This window comes from Euprymna scolopes, chromosome 11 (assembly GCF_053919585.1).
Source record: "Euprymna scolopes isolate OS-2025 chromosome 11, ASM5391958v1, whole genome shotgun sequence".
Taxonomy (NCBI): domain Eukaryota; kingdom Metazoa; phylum Mollusca; class Cephalopoda; order Sepiida; family Sepiolidae; genus Euprymna; species Euprymna scolopes.
In genome coordinates, this window is record NC_136492.1 from 132,266,927 (window position 1) to 132,279,518 (window position 12,592).

Here is a 12,592-nt window from a genome sequence, read left to right on the forward strand (position 1 = left end):
ACGCGCTCAAGATCAGAAGAGAGAGAATCAAAGAGAAATTAATCAATTATGATATTTTAAGTATTGCCATAGATGGTCGTGCATTCGGCATAGATTAAAAGGGATGTTTTAAGTGTGTGTTTTGTGAGATCATTGATGTGGATCACGAAAAGAATTGGGCCCAGGATTGACGTCTGTGGGATTCCAGCTTTAATACTGTGGGGTTATGATTGCTGCCCATCAGCCACTACTCTTATGAAACTATCAGATAGAAACGATTTAATAATTGAGAAAACATTTCCTGTAATAATGGAGCTGCAAATCGTGTGAAGTAGGTCTTTATTCCATAACTTTTCGAAGCTATTTGATATGTCCAGAGCAATTTCCCTAGAAAGGAAGCCTTTGCTGAGAGATTCACTAATCATATGAGATATAACAGTTAGCATATCTGCTGTTGACCTACCAGAACGGAAAGCATATGTTATTTTTTTCTGAGGTGGTTGACTACTTGTTTACTTTATATTGATTCCACCATCTTACTTGTGGTACACAGGAGATCATTTGTCTGTACTGAGAGGGAGATGACTCATCACCTTAATTCTTAAATACGGAGCATACTGATGAGGTTTTCCAGGATGTTGGGAAGCACTACTCATTAAGGCAACGCTTAAACAGTTTTGTGAGTATGGAAGCAAGTTCTGGTTGAATCTTTTTACAACTATAAATGGAATGCCGTCAGGGACAGTTGCTTTATTGGAATCAAGGTTATTGATTAGCTTTCCAGTCTCATGCACAAATATTTGTGTGTAGCATAGCGTGTCGTTTGTTATAAGAGGAAACACGAGGAGTTGATTGCCTTCGCCGCATGGGGCAGAATAAGCTACACATTCTTTGGCAAATAATTTGGTCTTGCCTGATACTGACGAGATGACCTCTGATCCATTGATGGCGGTTAAGATAGAACGCACGATTCTGTTCAGGCTAAGGTTTGCTATTTGCCAAAACTGCTGGAAACCAAACCGCAGCTCAGCTACTTTGGATTTAACGGACCGAGCATATAGCTCTCTTGCATTTTTATTACTCTTTTACAGGTGGGCCTTGCAGTCCTGAAAATAGCTGTAGTTACTTTTATTAATATTAGTTCTATAACTAATATAATTACTACCATTACTATTTTGTTTAATTACTACAAAATAGATATATAGTATTACTATTATAGGTTTTATTATTCTTTATATGTTTAAAACCTGAATACATTCAATAAATAATAATAATTCAATAAATAACTAGTTATTATATCCCTTTGACTGATAAACGCTTTTTTATTTAAATATCATGTTTAATGGCCGGTACTCCCTTTTGTAATTAAATATAAATTTAAGTTAAAAAATAGCGTTTTCCAATCATAATTCACTGGCAATTATGAATTGATTAGCGTTTCATTTAAAATAATATAAATAATTATTTCAAACATTAGAGAGAACTTTTGGCAACATGCCAAGAAATAGATGGTCTAAAGTAAGAATTAATATTAAAAACGGGTGGAAAATGTTATATATTTATTTGTATGAAATATTAAACTATTTTCTCTTGACCTTACTCACTATTTTAATTATACTTTATTTATCAACAGAAGAAAAATTAATAACCTCATTTCCGTTATTATTTTTTAAATTGTCACAGGATTACCCTCCTTTAATAGAAAAATGCAGTTTAATTTGTGGGATTTAACCCCACCCCCACCCGATCCGATTTTTTTTCTGATGAGGAGACTTTGTTTTGATACAAAAAAAAATCATTATATTATTGTCCAGGCTATATTGTATATTCTAAGAAAACACCGATTCTGAAACAGTCGTACAACCTATTGATTGTGATTTTACCTTCTTTTTTTACTGATTTTCAATAAAAAAAAGTTGAGCCATTGTATTAAATATTAAAATGGCTCTAGTATATTTAGGCCTATTGAGCTTATCATATATCTACATTACAAGGAACACAGTTTTTTCCTTTAATAGTATTAGTGCATTTACTAATACAGTAAAATAACATCGAACAAAATACAAAGTTTAGCATTTGCCCCCTTACACTTAGCCATTATTTTCCCCCAGAGGGCGTAAACTCTTGGTGAAAATGAACAAAGGGTGCAGTTCTAAACTTCACATGTGTCATTTGACTTCTGCGCCATGCAATAAATGAAATGACTAATACTATCACTCTCGCCATAATGCTTCAAAAATCCCCAAGGCATTAACCAAAATTAAATTTGAGCTCATCACTATGCAAACCCTGTTAATAGAAATAGACAGAAAATGTTGGACAAATCCAGTAATGTAGGCCCAAAGATAGGCACATCTAAGAGTTACCGCTAAGTATAGACAAAGAAAATTATATAGAAATGACTTAAAATTATTCACAACGTTTTATAAAAATCCAAAACTTTATGATTTTTAATATACACAAAAGTGTCAGTTATTGCCATTATAACCCAAAAACACAATTAGGTGTGTGGCAGTGGTGTTTTTCATTTTTTATTAAAAAATCGGTTCTTTTTTTCATATAATGCTTAAGTTGGTGCAACATTTCAAAAATCCTCAGGCGTAGATATTGAGAAAATGCGGACAGACAAACGGAGGAACGGAAAGTTTGAATTTACAGGTTTGCCGTCCTTAAGCCGAGGGACCAGTTCATATTTTTTTTTTTGTATTTAGCCGTGTCTCCATTGTCCGTTCCGGTATTCTTAAATTATCATTAAATCATACATCTTAAATAATGTCACACATTTTTTAACATTTCTTTTAAAAATTAATGAATGAAATATTTAAAGGTAATCTATAGTAACGAATTATTTTATGCTTCAGGGAGATTAATCGTGTATTTTCTTTTACAATATGTCCAATATGATACATTGAATGTATTTACATGAAAAAAAAAATGCGCCATTCATTTACTAATGCAATTCACAATCACAATTCAATTTATTATTATTATTATTATTATTATTATTATTATTATTATTATTATTATTATTATTATTATTATTATTATTATTATTATTATTATTATTATTATAAAAAAAGCATATGAAACCTAATATCAAACGAAACAAATCATGTAAATAAATGTAATATTTCTTTTAAATTTAGGTATACAAGAATGGCCAGATTTTTATTTTACATATAAGAATGTGACACTTTTTAAATTGATTCAATATATTTGAATACTTACGCGTTTATGTTCTTTTTATGTTTTTCCAGATACTATCATGAATTTGTTGTTTACATGGAACTGTGCTCTGAAGTCCAAGATTGCTACACTCGTCATATTTTCAGTTATGCTTTTTTTAATATTTTCATGCCATAAGCATTGTTGGTTTTTGCAATTATGTATAATGTTTCTGAGACCAAAAATGTAATTTATATGTTCGATAGGTACATATAATGGAAATATAATATGAGGTAGTCTTTCATTGACTGCTCAAATAATTAATATTAATATTTTTATTTTGACAACTGATTTGGCAAATATCTCCATGAACTCTTGTTTCGTATTTTATTATTTATCTTCCGCCACTCTCATTTGTACTATTCCTTTCTAGGCAAGTGTGTATGTAATAAATTGGACGCATCAGTCTAATATAGATATATATTTTTGTACTAACTATACACAGTATATACAATAAGCGACAAGAATACTATCCGTGTATATATATATATATATATATGTATATATATATATATATACATATATATGTGTGTGTGTGCGTGTGTGTGTATAATAATACATATATATTTATACGTATGCATATATGTATTTATATGTGCGTTTGTAGGAATAAACGTGCAAGCAAGCATAGCACAATAAAATCAGAATCTTAAGGCCGTCCAATTCTACATGAGTTGTTTTTTTTTTCTTAAATTTCCCTCCCGTATCCTAAATAAAAAACATTAACATTTACATTTTTTCTTACTACGAGTCTTCTTACCAAACGCTAAACACTACTATTTTCTTTGTTGTTTCTTTACGCAAATTTTCTTGAATCTAATACTTAATCATAATCGTAGAGTGACATTTAATATACGTAAAATGTTACTTATGTGAGATTGAACGTTCTTAACTGTATACTCTTTAGAATTTGCGATATGTGTGCACTTGCGTGTATTTAATTTGTTTAGCCGTGTGTGCACCCGTGCGTCTCTGCGTGTGGGCTCGTTTGTGTGCGTATTGTGTGTGTGTGTGTGTGTGTGTGTGTGGGTTTACCGCATGTGGGATTGTTTTTGTGCGTGTGCGTGTGTGTGTACGCGTGTTCCTGCGTTTTGCGTGTGTGTATGCGAGTTTGTGGTTGTGCTTCTTCTTTGTACGCGTATGTTTCTTGAACGTGACTGTATTTATTTGCGCGTGTGTGTGTTTTGTGTGATGTCGCGCGATACTGAGCCTTGCTGAGCGTTGTTGTGCGTGTTTTTGAAGCATTCCTTTGCGTGTGTTAGTTTGCGTGTTTGCGTACTTTCGTGTGTGTATATGTATGCGTTTACCGTGTGCTCGCGTGTTAGTGTTGTTTTTGTTTGTGCGTGTGTGCTTTGTCCGTGTGTGTCTTTCTGGGGTGTGCTTCCAAATATGTTTGCTTTTGTGTTTTGCAAGCGTTCGAGTTTATTTATGTGTGTGTATGTGTTTTCTGTGTGTGCGTGCGTTTGTGTGTTTTTCCGTGGTAAGGATTTTGTTTGCGTGTTTTACTGTGTTCTTGGGTGTGTGTTTGTGTGCGTGCGTGGGCTCGTTGTGTATGCGTGTCTGTGGGGTTCTCTCTGTGTGTTACTGTGCTTGCTTTTCTGCGATCGTATGTGTTTTTCTGTGCGTGAATCTCTGAAATATAATATTTTTGCATTAACCTGACTCTGGCTCGAGACCGCGTGACCTGCCATGTTTAGGTAGTAAACACAAATATTAATCCGTAAAAATCCGTCCACCCTGATTGGCTGACCACTGACACATATTATATACCGGTATCCAATTCTAAACTTTATAAATAAACGGTTAGGAAAAGTAAAATATGATGTAAGTAAGATACATATTATTTCGCCCGGCATAAAGTTCATTTAATAAATAGGTCAATATAGTATTTGTCTTGTTTGGGCCGGTGCGTGTATGTGCGTGTGGCTCTGCGTGTGTATCATATAAATCACTCTAACGAATTCTTCTTAGCAAACGGATTACGATTCTCTATTATTTGACGGGGTACGCAGTGTACGTAAATGGTTTATTTCTCCTCTCTTTCGTTCTTTTCTCTCTCTCTCTCTCTCTCTCTCTCTCTCTCTCTCTCCCTCCCTCCCATTAATTGTAGTTTGCTCTGCTTATGGTTCTTATTATAATTCATGTATGCGTGTGATTTTGTCGTGTATTCTGTTGAGCATGCATCTGATTTTTGATAATCTTCTTCCTATTTTTCTTCTCCTTCTTCTTCTTCTTCTTCTTCCTAATATTCTGTTTTTATTGTCAAATTGTTTCTCTCTCACGCACACACATACGCCCCCCATACACACCAACACATGCACGCACACAAGCACATGCTGAGTTGTCTGATAAGGGAAAACAACTTTAAATAAATCTTGGCATAAGAACTTAGTTTTAATTTTAAAATCCTATCTAAAATAAACGGTCCATCTATTGCATGAGTCCCCATTACATATGCAAATACAGAATAGTTCACAAAACCTCCCTCCAAGATAATAACGTTATTATTTCAGTAAGATTGGTCGGCGTATAATTGAATACGATAAAGTCACGCTACGATCTAAGCATTACCTGTTTTACATTTGTTTGAATAAATTTGACATCAAAACTAAGTGAGCTGTCTTTATGAATTTTAGAGATCACGTGCTAAGGAGACATCGACGTATGATCAGCCGGACTATAACAGCAACATATTCTTTTCTTGTTTTGATTCTAATCTATGTATCCATTGATAGCTTATGTGTATTTTTAGAGTGGTGTGATCCTCGGTTGATTAATTGTGTCCAACTGTGTCGGAAAAATACTCGGAAGGAAAACAACAAAAAGATAACGCTGTTTTATAGCCATAATGATCAGTAACGACTCCATGTAGCATCCTTTGAAAGAAGTTTAAGCTCTGTTTAAAATATAAATAATATGTATCACCTTATCCTGATTATTTCATAAAAAATACACGTTTTTGTTTACTTCAGTGCCCCTCTCTCTCCATTTCTAGATGTATGTATATATATATATATATATATATATATATATATATATATATAATTATGCCAACGGTAATAAATATTGCAGTAATAATTCCATTGATTTTGTAGAGATTTTAAATAGAAAGATGGGTGTCTTAAAAAGTGTGTATAGTATGTTGTATATAATTTTATTTATTATAAAATATGATGTGTGCAAAGTGTGTAGTTAGTGTAAGAAAACGAGAAAAACACTGCTCTATCGGTAGTGTTTGCGTTAAGTTTATTTTTAAACAGTCATTTCTTGAGTTTGAAAAACCATTATCGATTATTTCCTGCAAGTAATTGTATTTGAATGATTTTCGTGGGGTTATATTGTTTGATAGGTGTTGAAGCTGACTGTTCTGATTAGTTCCTCGATGCATAGGGTTTTAATGTTGCTGCAAATTCAATGCATGCTGTACATTGTATGTTGGCCACTGAAAACATTGGACTGCATAATTCCATGCTTGTTATACTGAATTTTAGTCAAGTGAAATAATCGTTATCGAAAGTATTCCTGATTTTCAATATGCTCTGTTTTTCTATAAAATATCTGGTCAGATACACTGCTTGTTTTTGGATGAACAAACTACATCATGTGATATTGTAAGAAATATATTATAAATAATTAACATTTCTATTTTTCAATAAAATTTGTGTGCTTTCATACCACGAGGCTAGCTCTAATACTTAGTTTCACTATATTTTCTATTATAAGAAGCGATTACACATCATACGCCAATATTTTTCCATGTGCATTTATTCCTTATGCTTTAATTGAAATTACGAATAAAACAGGCAATAATAGGAAATAATGTGAAAACGTATATCTATAAAACATTCATGTAACGATTACAATTACACAGAGTCTCACGTATATATATATATATATATATATATATATATATATATATATATATATATATATATATATATATATATATATATATATATATATATACATATATATGCACGTGCCATTGTGTGTAAGTGTAATCATCAAAATCTGTGGGGTGGATGGGTTAGGTTCATTCACGTAGTTTACAAATTTAGCTGCCTAATAGGAGAGTTTATCTCCAATATTAGTAGCTACGTTGGTTCAACAACTAACGCATTGCCGTACATTAAAACAAAGAAGCCTCAAATGAATAATATTAATTATGAATGCAGCCGGAACGTTTTGAAATGTTTGGAAAAATTTTTGGCAAACGTATATATGTGTTTGTATATATGAGTTTAATATATGAAAAAAAGAAAAAATGTCCGCCCACCTAACTTGTAACAAGCTCCCACGTGATTAGGAAAATGTATATATATAAATAAACTAAAAAATAATTTCTACATTTATTTCTACAATATGCCTGAGGATAACAGATGTACTTCTGTCGAAAACGCTCGCGATTATGGATTCAACATATACAATTTCGAGAAGAACACAAAAAGGACTATTCAGAGATTGGAGAAGATAAAAAGGACAATTGTAAAACAGATGAATTCCGTGCTATTCAATAATATTTATCTATAGGTGTGTGTGTGTATACTTATATAAATGTATGTTATAAAAACTATAGAGATGTGGGGATAAACAGATATTAATGGAATTTTCAATAGATTTTATGTGCATACATATTTTCTAGTTCATATCGGCCGTTGAGAGGTTCTGTTTTAAACTAGAAATAAACTACAAGACTATAATGTTAATTTTTTGTCTTTTTTGTACCCGTTTTGCATATGATATCATTAAACCTTTCCAAGTTGTATATAGTTACAGAATAGGTTTAGTGCAATATATACGTGGCATTTTTTAATAGGCACCTATGAAGATAAGTAAATGGAAATTGGCTGCATCCTATTACGGTGCATTGCTAGTTTCGCTTCTCAGATCTCAATCGTTTCGGCCAATTAAATACTTGTTGACCCCAACCATAAATGAAATATAAAACACTAAGGATGCCATTTATTTTGAAGTAGAACGTATTGATATTCAATCCATTAAACATTCGGACACACATCAGAGTTTTATTAATACATTACTTGAGTTTGGGAAGATCTAAATCATGAAGCCATAAGAAGAAATCTCTATCGAACGTTGATTTGGACGAGAGCCACCAATCTACTTCCAGCGTTGGCTGACATCAACTTCCATTCAGCATTTTGTATTTCTTATTTGACATTGTTTTATTTATTTTTCTCCACACTTTTTTCTACGACTGCATAGTCGAAATATATTATAGCTAATTTGTAATAGTTGTTGTTCCTGTAAAATAGGCTTGCCAGTTTTATTTTGTGATCCTATTAAATGTGTGTAGTAAGTTTCAGTTTTATATGGCATCAAAGTATGTACATAAATAATTATTAATATCATGTTCATTTAAATTCGGCATGCCAGAACATTTTAAATGAAAAGGAATTTGCGTACAAGTAATGTTTATTCTGATTATTCATTATGTAATATTATTATTTTCCAAAATAATTTTCAATTTTTATCATTCTTCGTGTTACTGACCTAACGCATTTTTTAAAAGTTTCATTCAATATTCATGTAGCATAGAAACATGCAAAAAGGCATAATTAGGGTATTATATGTGTGTATATACATTTTACAGCAACATAATGTTAACACACACACGCACACGCACATATATACATAATATAAAGCTGAATGTCTTTGTGTAGGTGTATGTGTGTTTGTATTACAAATAGGCTCCTATATGTTTGACTATTTAAAAACAACTGATTACATATAATGATAGAAGATGTATTGAGACAAAGGAATACGTATATTTGATCCTGCATAACGGTGGTTCATTAAAATTGTGGGGCCTGCGTTCGCGCCTCGTCCACAACGTATGCCATTCAAAAATAAAAATTAAAAAAAAAACATTTACAAGTGTTTTTATATAGATGTACATAAGAATAATTTGATAAGTATGTTTTAACTTAAATAAGGGTGGTTAAATATAATTGTTGAGTCTGCTTTCACGCCTGGCCTCCATAGAATGGAAATAGGTACAGACTTTAATAAAGAATTTTCATATCTATCTGCGTAAACATACTTTGATAATTGTGTTTCAGTTTGAAGAAATATGGTATAATAAAATTATGGGGGGTTCGTTCGCGCCTGACCTCTATAGAATGGAAATATGTCACAAAGTTTCGGAACGTTTTTATTTTATATAGATCCACAGAATATTGTGATAAGTGTTTCAGTGTGGGCAGGTATGGTATAATAAATTATGGGGCTTATCTATTTTATTTTTACTTTCCTGATATTTTGCTATGGTGTTTATACCCCCAAATTCAAAACTATCTCTTCACAACACTTCATTTAAATAACCTATCCGACTTTCATATATAAGAGCCCAATCCCGTATGCTGGTTTTGATCCTAGTAAACGACGAATACACGTATACTTTTGCTGTATCTCTCTCTCTCTCTATCTCTCTCTCTCTCTCTATATATATATATATATATATATATATATATATATATATATATATATATTATCGCTAGAAATGTGCACGATTCGTAGGGATTTTTAGCACGGGCGCTTTCGTGCGGATAAGTAGTGAATAGTGTCGTTAATTAAGATGATATGCCCTGATTTTTTTGGCTTGCATGAAAGCGGCTGACATATTTCGAATAATGCTTCCTAAAGCAATCATAAATTTAGAGTACATCCGAACGTTAAACAGTGGTATTGAATCCGTATTAGCAATTGTAATAAAATAAGGGACCATTCATATTCATTTGATTTGGGAGTTATGAATTACCTTTTTAAGGTATAAACCTCACGTTAGAAATCCTGATTCAATCAATTTACTCTTTAAATATGTCACTCGATTTTACCTCGAGACAACTATAGAAACAATTAATATTTTCACCAAAATATAATAAAAACTTTCTTACATTATTTATATGCCAAGAGTAAGAAAGGCATGATGTAAAGAGACTGTTCTGCGAAGACGGTTGAAACCAGAATATTTTGTACTAAAATTAATTTTCATGCATATAACATTTTTTTCAAACAAATAGACTATTGCATATGTTCTGTCTATGCGTTCTACATGTAAAATCAGGCGAAGCCATTCCATTTGATTATAAGTAGGTTCATGAATGGTTTACTTATTTTTCAACCTGTGGAAACTTATATAAATCTGACCTAATTTCTAAATGAAGTTTTACTTTATATATTGAAAGCGTTTATCCTTAAGATAATCACACGCAGATCCTATTATACCGAACCTCACCAATTAAACAAATGCATGCTTATTTAATAATATGTGATAGTCCGTTGAATTATTTTTTTATATTTATCCCTGTATCGCCGTGTTTTAAGAGGGAGAATTTTACGTACGATTTTATCATGTTGCAATAGTTCAATTTATACACTACGATTGAAAATTATGCGATTCTCTCTCTCAACCAATTTTACTAAAGTAGTTGTAATTTTCCAGTATTTATCACTATCTAGTGGCAAATACAAAGGTAACCGGTGTTGTTATTCTGTTTATTATAATGAAATATGCTGGGATAATATTTATGAAGGGAGAGCCGTATTCGGTAAAAACTTAGTAGTATATCAAAATAATTATCGTGCATCATGCTAAGAGTAAACTTCTACTGAAAGACCCAATACTCAGATAATAACCACACAGATAACTATATATATATATATATATATATATATATATATATATATATATATATATATATGTATGTGTGTATGTGTGTGTGTTTGCATACACATATATATATATATGTATATATATGTATATAAAAAGTATAATAAATGTGCTTGTAATTATATTTCCTTGTTTGTTCACAATATAGGTATTTTAATTTTTTTTTGGTGTCGGTACTGTTTGAATGACTTCTATTATTGATACGAAAGTTACTTTTAAAATACATGCGAGTTTGACATAATTTTCTCTTTTACCAATTTGGTGCAGTTGGAAGATTGCCCGGCAGAGAGCGTGTTAAAATCTTTCATGGAGCAACCGGCACATGCGTCTTGCCTATCAGGCGTTCGAACACAGCTCTCCGGTCTCGCTGACTTGATACCTTTATCTATATCTTGTCACGCACGTATGCTAATTAGTTTGCGTCTCCAAAACACCCCCCTAAGATGTGAAATCGTGTAGATTTCAATATCTTTTCCGTTTGAGGTTTATAATCATTAGGTCTATAGCCTTTCTTTTCCTTCAGGATCTCCTCGGTTCGGGCATGGTCTGTGGAAGTTCAATATTACACGTTTCGTATACTATATCAATTGGATCTTCCTGTTGCTCCGTTCTTTCATTTTCGTTATGACGTTTTCTCAATTGATGTTGGTATCTTTTTTGCATCCTTGTTGGCCTTTTATCATGTAGACCAAGTCGCCGATACGTTTATCTACCGTACCTGACTCCCAGTAAGACATACTGTTTTAAAAACATATAAAATATAGCTGATCGCCAGGTGTAAACCTTTTACGCGATGTGTGTGTCGGTTTATATACAACTGCTTGCTTTGGTATTAATTTATCAAATGGTTATTTATTTCTCGCAAACATTAATTCTGATGGCGATAATTTCGACGGTGTATTTGGGTTCTCAGTTATCCTGTATATTTGCAGGAACTATTGTAAGTCTTTATCCGTTGGTATCCCTATCGATTTTCTAAGGGCACGCTTTATCGTATCTACGAACCTATCAATATACGAACAATCAAGTTGATCTAGGATGGCACGGCGTTGTAGTTATATGGTTTACCTTCAACGATTCACAAAAATCCTATAAAGGGAGATGAGCATCAAGATATTTGTTCAAATTACACTTGAAACATCTGCATATCAGTACAGTTAGGAAAGATAGAATCCCGCAAGGGAGTTTCAAAGACTTGCACTTCTGGAGAAGAAACTATTGAAGTAAAAGGCTTTCCTATACCTAGGGAAATGTACTGTCAAGCGGTGGGACTTAGTTGCTTGTCGGGGTTGGCGAGGTAGTAACGTAATGGAGGCACAAGTGCTTGTAGTTCGTCAGAGAACTTACAATTAATGTACGTCGGAGAGACAGAAGCTGAAGTCTAGATGACGGTTCAGGACCTATCAGGTAGGCGACTCTCTTTTGAACCCTATCCAGGAGTGAGAGACAAACAGTAGATGCACCAGCCAAAATGTGCAAACAGTACTCCATACATGGGCGAACGGTTGCCTTATTGAGGTAAAGGAGACTTTCAGGCGTAAGTAATTTTCCAGCACGGTAGAGAGACCCAACCTTTTTTGGCAGCAACCTGGGCAATACTCTCAATGTATATATTCTAGTTCATTAGTTCGTCAGACCGGGGAGTTTTAAAAAAGTTATGTAAGACTTTGTTCTTGGCCATTGTTATTGATGGCAGGA